The 17,415-nt window shown below is 36.7% G+C and overlaps 1 pseudogene; it reads left to right on the forward strand.

Annotated features, from left to right (window-relative positions):
* The first annotated feature begins 276 nt into the window (after positions 1–276).
* The window catches only part of LOC135205770 (sodium-dependent neutral amino acid transporter B(0)AT3-like), a 118,386-nt pseudogene continuing 101,247 nt past the window's right edge, over positions 277–17,415 (forward strand).

Raw genomic sequence — 17,415 nt, forward strand, 5'->3', positions numbered from 1 at the left:
AGAAGAGAGAGAGAGAGAGAGGGGGTGGGGGAAGGAAGGACAGAGAGACGGATATCCTACGGGTACTTCAGGAAACAACATAGGCCTAAGTCAGCAGTAAAAAAACGAGGAGAAATCCTCAGCTAAATAGATGCATAAACGGACAGATAAATGAAGCTATAGACAGGACGTCACACAGAAGCCTGGCATGGAGGGGCAGCGCAAGCCACAGCAGGAGAGAAAGAGGGAAGGAGGAGGAGGAGGAGGAAGGGGAGGAGGAGGAGGTCACGGCAGCAGGACAACTTTAACAGCTTTTGGGGGGATGGTCGCGCGCCCTCGGTAGTCGGTGGTTGCACGCCGTTGGTATAACGGGTGGTGGAGGCGAGGCTCAGGAATACCGCCGCGGAGGAACTAGGTAGGATACTCGTCGCTTCCTTTGCTTTCGTTGTCGAGTCTGTAGGATGTGAGGATATCTCTGCGGTGCGAGTGAAAGGTTTTTTTTTGGTTCTCTCTTTTGGCAAATGGCGGGAAGTGACCAACACGACGGTTACGTCAAAAGGGGACTTTTTTTTTTTTTTTGTCAAGTTCACCTGACGGTTATCAGTTGATTTGGTTTTTGAGTCACGTTTACCGCGAGGGGCTTTGTCTGTGATTTCGATAATTATCGATTGGGAGGAAATGTTCGTCGGCGCTCATATTCTGCCGTTTAACTCATTTGGAAAGTAACCGATGCCACGATGTTCGTCGACCTGGTTTTCCCCTCGTCGTCTGAGGGCATTCTTTGTGATTTGCCTTCGTGGAGGATTAGATTGGGCACCGAAGGAGTGAGAGGGGCATCTTAACCGCCGTTTAAATCCTTTTATATAACTAAATATATGTCCTATACTTATCCCATTTCGTGTAATAAACATTCACCGTATAATCAATCTACTGACATGGTAACATTCGACATATGGTCAAATACTCAAAGTTAATGAAAAATGTCCTTTTTTATCTCAAGACATCTAAGAAACAAACACTTTATGATCTAATTCGCCCCACTTATGAAGTACGAATTAAAAAGTATCGAGAAATAAAAATGACTTGAATACTGCTTTTTATTTTCATTCATTTTTGCATAAAGGTCACTTGCAAAGTAAATCAACACCAAGAGTCATAGATACCAACGCTACAGTAAAAATGACGAATAATCGAGTTTCCTTATCAACGTTTCGTTTTTAAAACATAAAAGCATCGTCAGGTCCAAGAGATAAGCTGCCTTCAGCAGCCAAGCGTTTTCCAATACAACTGATCGATTTCTCGACATTAAAGTCCTTTTGCGAGATCAGAGACGCGTTCGATTTGAAAATGTATCTCTCCCTGCGACGTCTGTTCTTTTCATAAATGAATATTTTCAATTAATCGGTTACAGAAAGAAATGTATATTTTGTAATACATAAAGAAATGGATATTTTGTAATATATAATGCATAAAGAAATGTATATTTTGTAATGCATAAAGAAATGGATAGTTTGTCATATATATATGCATTTAAGTGACGTATAATTTCCTCATGAAATGTAGAGATTTATTATTAAAAGAATACCCATACGTACTTACGTTTCAGGGACGATTAATTCTTTCAATAAGTCGACATCAGACGTCGCATCAAATACACTAGTAAATCTACGACGTACATGCGTTGCCATGACGCATATTTCTATCATTAAACCAGCCTCACGCATCGCAAGAAAACGTAATCGATCACAAACTTGAGCATCTTTCAATGAAGCATATTTCTTTGTTAAATCAGTATAATGCAACGTATCAAAACGTAATTCGTTCAGATTTACGACATACGCACGTTTTATTGACGTACACTTCATTCATTAAAGTATTTACGTACGTCGTAACCAAACGCATTTTCATCTACCATTCATTCTCGTTTCAACGATGTCTAATTCAATCAATGAAACAAAAGGTCATTTGTCACCATGGCCCACGTATGCGTTTCAGTGACGCATTCTTCACGAAATCAGATTCTCACGTCATGGAAAAACGTAATTTTCAGGGAAGACGCAAAAAGCGTCTCGGTGACACAAGCGACGCCAAAGCCTTGGTGGTAGCTGTTAAACGTACAGTATTATTATTATTATTATTATTATTATTATTATTATTATTATTATTATACATATTCAGGAGATATCCTTGGATTTTAACATCATCTCCAATAAACATGGCGTCTTCTTCTGGAACAAAGAAATCCTTTATGATAACAGATTTGTATTATCTTCTCGCCGTCTGAGAAACTCTGACTTAGTTTTAATATGCTTCCTAAGGTTAAGATCAGTGAGGATTTCAGCTTATCTCACTACCCTGATGGTATCCTCCTTACCATTTAATAAGTATATATCCATTTACTTACACATTTTCTCTTTTTAATTAGCGATATCTCTTCTTTCTGCATTTCCCTTTGCCTTCTCTTACTGTCTAATGAGCACCGTACTCTTTGGAAGCCTGAATTTCAAGTCGTTGGTCCCTGTGTTGGGCTTGTTACATATGAATAGGGTTCATCTTCTGAATAATAATAATAATAATAATAATAATAATAATAATAATAATAATAATAATAATAATAATAATAATAATAATAATAATAATAATTAATAATAATAATAATAATAATATAATAATAATAATAATAATAATAATAATAATAATAATAATAATAATAATAATAAAATCCTCATAGTAGCACGAGTCTTCAAATGGAGAAACAATCCACATTTGTAAATGTACACACATTTAAATTTAAACTGCAAGGATAGCTTTCGGGAAATCTGTTCGGTTCCCCTTATCAGTCAGATTGATAAGGGGAACCGAACAGATTCCCGAGAGCTATCCTTAAAGTTTTAAATTTAAATATATGTACATCTACATAACTTTGGATTTGTTTCTCCAATAATAATAATAATAATAATAATAATAATAATAATAATAATAATAATAATAATCTAATAACTAATAATAATAAGCTGAAAGGTCTCTATAAAAAACGCAAAAGCTTCTATACACCAGCACATAATATACATCTATATATCAACATGGTTTTCTTTACACCATTGTCAATAAAAATATTACCTAAACACATTCAAACAGAGTAACCCAAAACTATCAATACTTTCATTCCTGTACAAAATGCGTCGATACTCGTATGAAAACACCAGAGAGGCCACTAAAGCCCACGGCAGATCCTCGCAAAGGTAATGTCTAAATGGAGAAAGAAGAAATAACAAAATAAATAAGAGGAAGGAGAATCCACTGACGAAATTATACACAAGGAACAACCGAAGAAGAAAGGAAACGAAATGAAATTCAAAGGAAGACTGACGCAATCGGCACATTAACGATTTTCACTGTTGATATATATTTACATAGCTATCCGTGGTGGGGATTCCTCGAGTACTGGATTTATCTGTGAATCGAGATGCGTATAAATATATATACAAGCATACATACATACATACAAACATACATATATATATATACATATATAATATATATATATATATACATATATATATATATATATATATATATATATATATATATATATATATATATATATATATATATATATATATATATGTACATGTGCGTTTAATTCTATGATAAGTATGATCAAGTTTAAGGACGTAATTCAACCGGGCCAAAGAATGCTACAGCCATAAAAAAAACGTTCTGCAACAAAACGAACGAGAAACAATTTACTGTAGCCTCCACCGTTACAACATATAACAAAATATCTGTGTTGTTAAGGGGCATATGACTGTTAGGGCTTCCCACCATCAACGCTTAAAATACACGAAAAGCTACGCTTCAATAGAAGTCTATTCTTACGGTATTACAAAGCCCTTCTGGAAAGAGGCAGGGAAATGGATAAAGGGATAAAGAATAAGTGGACTATTCCACATATTGGAATACAGAGGTCAGATGGGACAGGTGTACCCAGGAATGCCGTGTTAAGAATAAATAACTACATTAAGGTGTAAATCAATAAAGTGTATTCTTCTGTAACTTTATTTGTAGACACATATATATATATATATATATATATATATATACTATATATATATATATATATATATATATATAAATTAAAAAAATACAGTGAAGAGCACTAGAAATATTGCCCCTGACATGATTTATTCATATACGAATATTCATTCCAAGTATGATTCCGCGAGTGTACCTGAAGTGTGTTTGTGTGTGTGTGTGTGTGTGTGTGTGTGGGTCATTTCAAGTATTTAGTTATAAATAATATATTAAAATCAAATTCAGTATACAGTATACCTTGAGAAGAACCATATTTAAAGGAACTTATACATTAGGAGTGCACCTTATATGACCATGAATAGATTCAAAGCCTTTTTTTGGGTTGTAAAAAGGCTTGATATATATGAGTAACAATAAATTAAATACACTTAACTGTTTGAACGCTGAGTGCTTTAAGTCAAATGTCACCCATTAACCAACTTAAAAAAAAAAAAAAAACAAAAAAAAAAAAACAAAAAAAAAAAAAAAACAATAGATTCGATTTCATGGCCGGGGGGGAGGCGAATTAAACTGTAATTCAATTTGCGAGCAAGTTAATCCCAAACATACATACATACACACCATATATATATATATACACACAACACACAACACACCACCACACCCATATATATATATATATCTATAATTTTTTTAAAGGGCACTGCGGGTCAGTTGCCCTGACTTCCTCGAAGCTGAGCTTCAGAAGGTCCGAGACATTGCAACAACCTTAGATACCCTTGTGATTTTATTGACAGGGCTTTTTGTAAAGCAAGAAAAACATTTTATGAAGTTAGTCGTAAGAGTGATTTTAATATGAAAAACCTCCTTGTTTTACCATACTGTAACCAGTTTATGGCCATCCCTGGGCTGTTGAGACCATTTAATGCAGATGGATACCGTACGTGTCCCTTCAAATTCCATCGATATGTATGACCCTGTTTTACATCAGAACTGTTCATATGTATGTATATGCGTGATGCACGCGCCTGTATACGTATACATATATGAATGAATTGAAACCGACACGGTGTCTGCCGATCATTGAGAATGCGCCACTTTGTAGGTATTGAATTCGTACCTATAAATATGTATATAAATAAATATTCTCTGTATATTAATACATACGAAGTCTCGTATCTGAGTGTTCGCTCGTGCGGGCATTGGCGCCCACGCCCATCAGAGCAATACCATTAAGAGAAAGCTTCGCTCTCCCAGGCGAATTTGGTACTACTGCTTGGCTGGGCAACTTTAGAGCCAAATGACTTCAAAGCAACTGCTTGCAACGGCAACCAAATGGCTTTTCCTTTGTAATGAGCATCGGGCTGACTCGGGCCAATGGCCACCTGTTTTTTTTTTTCCTTTTTTTTTTTACTTTTCGATATTCAATTACTTGCTTTCGTTCGGTTTCTTGAACGAAAGTAAAGGAACTTTTTCCTTCCCTTCAGTGTCCTATTTTTTTTTTTTTTTTTTTTTTTTTTTTTTTTTTTCTTAGGTTACTGTATCTTTCACGTATTGGTTTTTCGAATAACATTTACCATTTCCATTAACAGCTGAAATTCACAATAGGTTTTCCTCCACAGAACATCTACAGTTCACCTAAAAATTAGCTTGAGACTCGGCCAGCATCCTAATACTGGATTACGTAATATCTGCTGTGACCTCACAATAAATTTTTCACTGCTTAACAAAACCTAACCACGACTTTAAAAGACAGACATTCAGTGCAAGAAATGCAGCCGATTCACTCAGTTCTAACTGGTTCTTCCATTCAACTCAATACCTCATAAAAATGCTAGGATATGAAGACAGTCATTGCACCTTACCATATATTTTTTCACGTAAATCAAATATCTGAACATTGCAATAACTGGGAAAAATTTGCAGTAACTCATTCGTCAGCCAAAGATGGGTGGGGCGGCATCTCATAAGATTAGCTTGCTTGCTCGTATGGTGCTTTTACGTTGCATGGAACAATGGTTAAATGGTTATTCAGCAACGGGACCAACGGCTTTACGTGACTTCCGAACCACGTCGAGAGTGACCTTCTGTCACCAGAAATATACACATCTCTAACCCCTCAGTGGAACGGCCGAGAATCTAACTCGCGGCCACCGAGGTGGTAAGCCAACACCATACCGACCACTCCACTGAGGCGCTATGATAAGATTAGCAACTTTAAACTAGACTCTATAGGTTCCTTACAATATCAGTTTACCTTACATATAAACCATCAAATCAAATCATCGTACATGATTGCAAGGATTGTTTATTTGATTGTTACAAAATCAGTTATAACAAACAAAATAACCTATTTCCGACGTATGAAAGGTTCGTACATGGCTGCAAAGCTTGTTCGTTATAAAGTTAACCTAAAGTTAACCTCTACAACGAAGCTCATCGAATATAAATCACTAAAACGAATGTTCGTCATAAAATCATCTATTCACCGGGCTAACGCACATTCCTTTTCGTGATGTTTGTTCAGCATTAAGAGGCCCACTTCGTGTAGGCCGTAAAGACTTATTCGCAATAAATCCAGTTAATTAAAGCAATGTTCATGTAATATCACGAGGGTAATTTTCACGTCCCTCTGTTAATTAACCAAAGTATATTATTCGTGATGAGGTAGGCAGCCAAGAAGTTCTGTAATTAATGGGCTCCTATGTAGGATTGCACCTACAGAGAGAGAGAGAGAGAGAGAGAGAGAGAGAGAGAGAGAGAGAGAGAGAGAGAGAGAGAGAGAGAGTTTAACCTAAAGACGACTTTTGGATTATTGATTTTAGAAGTTCCAAAAGAGACATAACAGTTATCATCATAATCATTTTATAAAAGAGAAACTGGTCTAAGTACGTACAAAAGAGAGAGAGAGAGAGAGAGAGAGAGAGAGAGAGAGAGAGAGAGAGAGAGAGAGAGAGAGAGATGTTGTTGTTGTTAATAATGAAGAAGAGTTCTGGATATTGTTTTCAGAAGTTCCATACAGACATAATAGTTATCATTACGCATAATCATTTTATGAAAGAAAGAAAACTGGCTGCTAAGTACCGTACCAAAAAAGAAAGAGGAGAGAAAAAGAGAGAGAGAGAGACGAGAGAGAGAGAAAGAGGAGAGAGAGAGAGAGAGAGAGAGAGAGAGGAGGTGATTCATTTGAAGACAAATTTGTGATGATTGCTTTGAAAAACGATTCCACAAAGAGAGAGAGAGAGAGAGAGAGAGAGAGAGCTGTAAACCCAAAAGGAAAAAACTACGTCAACTTAAACCTTTCCCCCAAGAGTATTGTCTCCTGAGGTCAATTTCCTCTATATCAGAGTAATGAGGCGGTGGAGAGGGACAACTTTGTGTTTCCTGTTGTTTATAGTTGTTTTAGTTGTTTGTTGTTTGTTCTTGTTGTTTGTTTTTGTGGTTGTTGTTGCTGTTTGTTCTTGTGAGTGAAATAGCTGAATGACAAAGACAATTAGCCTAAAGATAAGTGAGGTTGAACGCGTGGATCTGTGTTTGTATACAATAATTACCTTGGTTGAAAGAAGTGATATTCATTCTCTCTCTCTCTCTCTCTCTCTCTCTCTCTCTCTCTCTCTCTCTCTCTCAGACAGACAAACAAACGTATACACATACAACCTTACGAAACATTCTGAAACCATAAGAAAGAAACTTCTAGTTACAATTCAGCAATTAACATAAAACACTTCTACTTTTCAAAACTCTAAATTCTCACCATAAAGGAACTTTTACTAAACACTTAATTCGTTCATACAAACGGCACCGTCCACTCTGAGAGCCTCAAATCCTAAATTAATAAGTTTTTACTTAAATCCAGATCTATGGCAAAGAATCCAAAGTTTTCTCAATAAGCTATATATAAACAGTTTTATAAATTGATATAGAGAGAGTTTCATATATATATATATATATATATATATATATATATATATATATATATATATATATGTGTGTGTGTGTGTGTGTGTGTATGTATACATATATATATATATATATATATATATATATATAATATATATAATATATATATATGACTACGTAATTTGTATATCAGTGTTACAGTGTATACACAGCTACAGAACCAAACATATGAACATTTATATAGACGTACTGATATGGCACACACACACAAATAATAAATATACATATACATATATATGTATGTATCACAGGTACACTGATGGCTTAATTTGTATTCACAAATATTATGACACAGATCTCGTTTAAAGTCGAATTCACTATACGTTGGGAATAACTTACACCGAAGGGGAAGAATTTACCAATAAACAGTGCTACACACACACATCCACATACATACGTACATACATACATACATACATACATACATATTAATAGCTGTGCGTTAATTACTTCAGTAAACCGAACGTGTATCATTACAAACGCATTCACAACTATATTGTTTGTTTGTTTGTATGGTGTTTTTACGTTGCATGGAACCAGTGGTTATTCAGGAACGGGACCAACGGCTTTACGTGACTTCCGAACCACGTTGAGAGTGAACTTCTATCACAAGAAACACACATCTCTCACCCCTCAATGGAATGACCAAGGATCGAACTCTCGACCACCGAGGTGGCAGGCCAAGACCAAACCGATCATGCCAATGAGGAGCTCTCACAACTATATGCATAAATATTTACATGTATTCTCGTTTTTTTTTTGCCGTTTTTATCCATTTTCTTCTATTCTTAGTCAACAACTTTTGCGATAAGGTTACTACCCCTATTCCTTCCAAGCTATGCCTGCAACCCACGACAATTAACTAACCACCAGGTACAGAACTAAAGCTTTAATCTCGGGATTGCTCTCAGGTTAATGGGGTCTAACGGTCTAGTGGTTATGACACTCGTCTTATGAGAAAGGGGGGTCTCGGGTTCAGTTCCCGGGAGCGGCAGAACGATTAATGGTCCGTTTAATCTGAATCTTTCAGATTAACTGAGGAGCTATCGCAGCCATTGTTAAGATGCATACCAAAATACCTGCAGAAAATCACATTATATATACACATTTATAAGTAGATATAAATACATATATTTGCATATATACAGATCAGTACAAAATATATATATGATATATATACATGCATATAAATGAATAACATGATCATGAAATATATAAAACGTGATGCTATGTATGAATAAAGGTAATGCCAAGGAGAAAAATTAATCTAGCCTTCGAAATTTTACTATTTTTGTAATGTCAGTTTCTATATGCTTATTGTTCTTTAAACAAAATGTGTTGTTTTCTGCCTAAATTACCTGTGACCATGTGTGGGTTGACTGCTTCTAAATCATTAATCTAGCCCACGGGCATTTTTTTTTGTTTTTTCGTTTTTTTGAAGTGAATTGGACCTTTTGTTAATCCTGTATTGTCCGTTTGTATGCTTACCTGTACTGTGTTTCTCTTTGCTCTGATCAGTCTTGCCCCGTAAGTGAAGGGTCGTTAAGACCGAAAGATCTCGGCAGTTCTCGCTTTTTCATTTTCCTCCATGGCATTACCTTTATATATATATATATAATATATATATATATACGTGTATATATATATATATACATATATATACATATATGTATATGTATATAAATATATACAACACCTTTCCTAAGCTATGCATTAGCACGCAACAAAATTAAAAGCACAGAATAGGAAAACTCGCCGCAGGCATTAAATTCCCATCAGCAAAATCACCGTCGCTAATTGCAGCGAGAGATGCATCTATTACTCAATGCTTTCTCGCCCAAAAGAATTTTCCTAGTTAGGGCGAAATGTCCATGACGACATAAAGTCATCAGAGAGAGAGAGAGAGAGAGAGAGAGAGAGAGAGAGAGAGAGAGAGAGAGAGAGAGAGAGAGAGAGAGTAAAATTAAACTGCTCACAACACCATAAGTGGACAAAGAACTGTTGAGAGATACAGAATAGGTAAACGATGTATAATAAGTGTTGTGTACGTGTTACATATTTGGATGCATACTGCAAAACATAATTGCTAATACAGTTGTGAAATATCATCAGGTTTATTAATATTGTATTGTATATCTGTACACACACACACACACACACATATATATAATATATATATATATATATATATAGTATATATATAATATATATTTATGTGATTGTTAGTGACAATATATTTCATATAAATATTGTATATATTCGTACCCGTAGTTTAATACATTTAATCCAAATGATTTTTAACAGCATTTCTGCAGCAATAAACATCATCACAAGTCTAATATTGACAATAGGGGGGACGAAGTGAACTAGTATCCCACCCCCAATAGACTTATATTACCTCTTTAGGTCGACCTCCGTGGTCCTTTTGAGGGATCATTCCTAGATATTCACAGTCTTTTGTTTACGTTTTGACAGTAATCACCAAATGGGCTTGTACTAAACATGCATCGAAGGTGGATACGTACAGGGTTAGAACCCTTGGAGGTCACTGCTCAGACAAGATCCCTTCTGCGTTTCCAAATCACGCGATACATCTACGAAATTGTCGAAGTTATTCAACACCCAAAATCCAAAACGCAAAATAATAATTTTTGGCAATAATGCAATTCCTTCGAAATTATTCAGATTGCTTTCATATATACGTGTATATATATGTTAAATAAATATATATATATATATATATATATATATATATATATATATATAAAATATTTCAATTTATAGTGCATGTATGTATATATATACATATATAGTATACATATATATATATATATATATATATATATATATATATATATATATATATATATATATAGAGAGAGAGAGAGAGAGAGGAGAGAGAGACTGCAAATCCAGATAATCCTGCATCAGAATGGTATAATCCATATAGTTGCTAAATTAATCCTGGATTGCAATCCAGAGACTGTAAGATTTCCCAATAACGAATAGCCCTGTAGCTGTCCAAAAGCTAAAGAGTCCATACTTTGGAACTCTCTCCATGTCTCTGTTTTCCCGTATTGGTAAATGTTAATTTTTCTCATTTTATTTGGGTCTGGGCAAGGTATGGACATTAGATTGATTCTCCTGTCTGCCTCTGATTAAAAAATGGGACAAGAGGAAACATTTCGATGTTTCTCAATGTTTACAGTAATGGAGAACTGATTGAGAGAGAGAGAGAGAGAGAGAGAGAGAGAGAGAGAGAGAGAGAGAAGAATTTCATCTGAAGTCAAATTTGAGTTGATTGCTTTAAAGAATGACTCGATAAAGAGAAGAAGAAGAAGAAGAAGAAGAAAAGAAGAAGAAGAGAGAGAGAGAGAGAGAGAGAGAGAGAGCAGATAAATGACCCGTAAGGGAGCCAGCGCCTTTTCATCCGGGCTGAATGGGTGATTCAGTATGGGCTAAAGATAGGCCTACATCGGGGTCAACTCCGACGAAAATGGAACGGTGAATGACCTGACGTCGAACTTATAAATACTTAGAATGAATGAATCTAACTACATAAAGTGAAGTTAATAATAAAGAGAATATTATAACTATATTTAGATCAATAACATGACGCTCAATCAAAAAAATTGAAGTAAAATATAGAAAATAATATAACTAACATTCAAGGAACAGAGTGACGAAGACAGAATATTTAATTCACAGCGGAATTTTTATAACTAGCAAATTTGGGGGAGTGGGGGTAGGATGAAACTCCATTGTAAACCATCTCAGGGGTCCCCACTATAACCCTGCCAAGTTTCATGCCCATCGGACCAGCCGTTTGGCCGTGATTGAATGAAAGACAGACGGACAGACATAACGCCCATTATAGTAAAGTAACAGAAATCTGGTCAAAATAAACAAAATAAAACATTTTCAATAAATATCATGGAAAAATTATTAGAAAAATTAACACAACGACGCATAAATCAAAACAAAAGCACATTAAAACACTCCAAATTGAAAAACTGCACCGATGATTCTTCTCTCTTCCCTACAATAAACCTTAATGCTATTCCTAGTCACGTGACCATGATTATCATGTTGTTGTTGTTGACTTATATTTCTATAGGTGACTGTATAGTTCGTCCACAATTATATAATTTGCAGTTATATATTCGATTATCTTTCAAAAAGCATCTGTAGAATTCAACTTTCAGTTTTCATACGAAAAACTGCGAGAGAGAGAGAGAGAGAGAGAAGAGAGAGAGAGAGAGAGAGTTTAACTTAAGACTACTTTTGGTTTGATTGTTGTTATCAGCTCCAAACAAGGACATAATACGTATAATAATCTCAATATGAAAGAGAAGCTGGTCTAAGTACGTCAGAGAGAGAAGAGAGAGAGAGAGAGAGGGGGGGGGCGGGGGAGGGAATTTAATTTCAAGACCAATTTTCATAAATTGTTTGCAAGCGTGTCCCACTGCTTACAAGGACCGTCGAGTGTTTGCCCATCATGATAAAGACCGAGAGAGAAAATAGTGACGGTAAACAAAAGAATTTGATTAAAAAAGTCAGCGAAATCCACAGAACCATTAATTTTCCTCAAAGAAATTACGTATACTCTAATGACAGGTCATCTTTACAATAAGAAAAATTCGTTCGCAAAAAAAGTAAAATGTTGATCTTATTTCCCACCGTTATCCCTACACCAAGGGGTCGGTTGCCTGATGCGCCTTTTCTCAGAACATCAGGGATGGTTTATAGTTTGGCAAAGGGGATTTTACGACCGCATTCCCTTGCTGTCATCAACCACAATTATTGGCAGTGGGCCTAGCCTTTTACTCAATTGTAAGACTCCAAGGCAGCAGTTTCCACAGTGATCGGCGGTGGGCCTGGCCATTTACTAAAAAGAGTAAGACTGCAAGACAGCAGTTTCCACAGTTATTGGCGGTGGGCCTAGCCTTTTGCTAAAAAGAGTACGACTGCAAGACAGCAGTTTCCACAGTTATTGGCGGTGGGCCTAGCCTTTTGCTAAAAAGATAAGACTGCAAGACCATAGTTTCCAGTTATCTGCAGTGGGCCTAGCCTACTAAAAAGAGTAAAACTGCAAGACAGCAGTTTCCACAGTTACTGGCGGTGGGCCTAGCCTTTTACTAAAAAGAGTAAGACTGCAAGACAGTAGTTTCCACAGTTATCTGCAGTGGGCCTAGCCTTTTACTAAAAAGAGTAAGACTGCAAGACAGCAGTTTCCACAGTTATCTGCAGTGGGCCTAGCCTTTTACTAAAAAGAGTAAGACTGCAAGGCAGCAGTTTCCACAGTTATCAGCAGTGGGCCTAGCTTTACTAAAAAGAGTAAGACTGCAAGACAGCAGTTTCCACAGTTATCGACAGTGGGCCTAGTGTACTAAAAAGAGTAAGACTGCAAGCAGGAGTCCACAGTTATCTGCAGTGGGCCTAGCTTTTATATAGACTGCAGACATAGTTTTCCACGTTATCGCGTGGGCCTAGCCCTTTACTAAAAAGAGTAAGACTGCAAGACAGCAGTTTCCACAGTTATCTGCAGTGGGCCTAGCCTTTTACTAAAAAGAGTAAGACTGCAAGGCAGCAGTTTCCACAGTTATCGACAGTGGGCCTAGCCTTTAACTAAAAAGAGTAAGACTGCAAGGCAGCAGTTTCCACAGTGATCGGCGGTGGGCCTAGCCCTTTACTAAAAAGAGTAAGACTGCAAGGCAGCAGTTTCCACAGTGATCGGCAGTGGGCCTAGCCTTTTACTAAAAAGAGTACGACTGCAAGGCAGCAGTTGTCCTTATAGTCGCCTATTACGACACGCAGGACCTACGGTGGTAGCATTCTTGCACCTCTACCACAGGGCAAGAAATGTAAAATGTTGATGCCCTTCGTCATTTGAATTCGCGATATTTACGAAATCAATAACAATAAGAAGGAAAGAAAATAATCATTATAACAAAATATCAAACTGCCCCACTTGCAAATTCTCTACCTGTATAACAGAGACCAGACTTTAATAACGTTCTGAAGAGATTATGTGCCAGAAGCACCTAACTAAAATGAGTATACAGCATAGATAAAAATTTGAATAAAAATAAACACCAGATTAATTACTAAACAAAAACGCTTCTGAGGGGATGGCCCGTCGCCTTGGGAACCAGTGAGTCTTCGACGTATCTTATCAGTCGTTAAACAAAGAAGAAGAAGAAGAAGAAGAAGAAGAATAAGAGGAGGAGGAAGAGGAGGAGGAGGAGGAGGAGGAGGAGGAGGAGGAGGAGGAGGAGGACAGACACGCGCCGGCACTTTAAAAAGGATCACGAAAACTCGGCAGGAAAAGTCCTCCAAAAACGTGAGGCTATGCGTCGAGGACCCGAGATGAAATCTCCTCCATCCAAGAAATACCATTAATTGCGTTTTATCACGACCATCGATCAGCCAGGAGGTGGAAGTAGGATTAAAAGGGAGATGTGTTTAGGCCTAGAGAAAGTTCCTCTTCGGCCTTAAAACAATTACCTGCATTAGGAAAGAGCTTAGGCCTAATGGCATGTTCATTCCCTCACAAAATAACTGAGGTAGTAGGGTGGAGTCTACTTGGTTTTAGATTTAGGACTTGGAATTATGAAGGACAACAGAAACTATGTTTAAGCTACGAATTTAAAGATAGGCTGTAGGCCTAACGAACTGCCTTTTAGTAGCACTTCATTCATGAAAAAAAATCTGAGATAGAGGAAACTTACTTATCACAAAAAAAGAAAAGGGCTTGACTGTCAGAAGGAAATCAATTTAAGCATAAAGTTCAGTCTCTTTTGACATAACAAAATACGAGAGTTGGAGAGGAACACTTATCATCTAAACTAGAGAGAGAGAGAGAGAGAGAGAGAGAGAATTTTTCTTGTTTAACTAATTATTTTCGTTCGAATTTATGCTATGAATCCTATGGCTGTTTTTAATGCGGTATTCCATGCTATGGATACTTTCATAGAACTTTAAAGCCTTCTTCTCTTGTTTTACTTGGAAGGATATAATAATAATAATAATAATAATAATAATAATAATAATAATAATAATAATAATGTTAAAGTAGATCCACAATAATATGTCTGTTTGATCTTGTTATTTAAAATACAAAGCAGAAAGCTTTCGAGGACCTACACGGTCCTCTTTGTCAAGTAAGAGATTGACAAGGAGGACCGTGCAGGTCCTTGAAAGATTTCTGCTTTGTATTTTAAATAACTAGATCAAACAGACATAATATTATTGTGGATTTACTTTTCCATTTTATTAACTCAAGTGATTATGAGGTTTCTTTGAATAATAATAATAATAATAATAATAATAATAATAATAATAATAATAATAATAAAAAGCTAACTATTTCCAAACATTTTTCTATATAAAAGCTATCTACGGCCATTGAACATTCCTTTTAAACTTGCCGTCCTCCAAACCGGGCAAACGCTCTCTCTCTCTCTCTCTCTCTCTCACTTGTTTGTTTGTTTGTATGGTGTTTTTACTTTGAATGGAACCAGTGGTTATTCAGCAACGGGACCAACGGCTTTACTTGACTTCCGAACCACGTCGAGAGTGAACTTCTATCACCAGAAATACACATCTCTCACTCCTCAATGGAATGGCCGAGAATCGAACCCGCGACCACCGAAGTGAAAAGCAAACACCAAACCAACCACGCCACTGAGGCTCTCTCTCTCCCACCAATATCCATTCGCAAATACTCGGGACAATACGTAACGTTTCTAGGGTCGAGATATGCCGTCTCGAACTTTGTGTAAACTGGAAATAATATTAAAAGTAACAGCAAAAGTTCTTCTCGTAAATTTTTTTTCTATGCCAAGTGACCAGAGACGGAAATTATCATTATTTATCTATTTATTTATTTATTTATTTTTTGTCTATCACAGTCCTCCAAATCGACTGGGTGGTATTTATAGTGTGGAGTTCCGGGTTGCATCCTGCCTCCTTAGGAGTCCATCACTTTTCTTATTATGTTCGCCGTTTCTAAGATCACACTCTTCTGCATGAGTCCTGGAGCTACTTCAGCGTCTAGTTTTTCTAGATTCCTTTTCAAGGATCTTGGGATCGTGCCTAGTGCTCCTATGATCATGGGTACGATTTCCACTGGCATATCCCATATCCTTCTTATTTCTATTTTCAGATCTTGATACTTATCCATTTTTTCCCTCTCCTTCTCTTCAACTCTGGTGTCCCATGGTATTGCGACATCAATGAGTGACACTTTCTTCTTGATTTTGTTAATCAACGTCACGCCTGGTCTGTTTGCACGTATCACCCTATCCGTTCTGATACCATAGTCCCAGAGGATCTTTGCCTGATCGTTTTCTATCACTCCTTCAGGTTGGTGCTCGTACCACTTATTACTGCAAGGTAGCTGGTGTTTCTTGCACAGGCTCCAGTGGAGGGCTTTTGCCACTGAATCATGCCTCTTTTTGTACTGTTTCTGTGAAATTGCCGGACATTCGCTTGCTATGTGGTTTATGGTTTCATTTTTCGTATTGCACTTCTTACATATGGGAGAGATGTTATTTCCATCTATCGTTCTTTGAACATATCTGGTTCTTAGGACCTGATCTTGTGCCGCTGTTATCATTCCTTCAGTTTCCTTCTTGAGCTCTCCCCTCAGTGGCCATATCCACGTGTCATCGCTGGCTAGTTCTTTAGTCTGCCTCATGTATTGTCCGTGCATTGATTTTTTGTGCCATTCCTCTGTTCTGCTTGTCATTCTCCTTCTCTGTATATTTCTTGGTCTTCTCTACTTTTATCACGTCCTTCTTCATGCACGTCTGAGCCACTCGTCCTTCACTGTTTTCTATATATTGCTCCAGTGCTCTGTTCTCGATGTTGACGCAGTCCTCTATGCTTAGTAGTCCCCTCCTTCCTTCTTTTCGTGTTATGTATAGTCTGTCCGTATTTGCTCTTGGTTGTAGTGCTTTGTGTATTGTCATATGTTTCCTAGTTTTCTGGTCTATGCTGCGAAGTTCAGCCTTCGTCCATTCCACTATTCCTGCGCTGTATCTGATTACTGGCACTGCCCATGTCTTTATGGCTTTTATCATATTTCCGGCGTTGAGTTTTGACTTGAGCATCGCCTTGAGTCTCTGCATATATTCTTTCCTGATCGTGTCCTTCATCTCTTGGTGTCTTATATCCCCTCCTTCCATTATTCCCAGGTATTTGTATCTCATCTCATCTATGTGTTTGATGTGTTCCATCCTGTGGTTTTATCCCTTCAGTCGCTTGTTATTATTATTTTTATTATTATTATTATCATTATTATTATTATTATTCAGAAAATTAACCATTTTCATATGGATAGGCCTACAGGCGCCATAGACCTGCAATTCAATCTTCCAAAGAATATGATCTTCAATTACAAGAAATTACAGAAATTGGGCAAGACAGAAAGAAAGG

This window comes from Macrobrachium nipponense, chromosome 24, assembly GCF_015104395.2.
Source record: "Macrobrachium nipponense isolate FS-2020 chromosome 24, ASM1510439v2, whole genome shotgun sequence".
NCBI classification, from domain to species: domain Eukaryota; kingdom Metazoa; phylum Arthropoda; class Malacostraca; order Decapoda; family Palaemonidae; genus Macrobrachium; species Macrobrachium nipponense.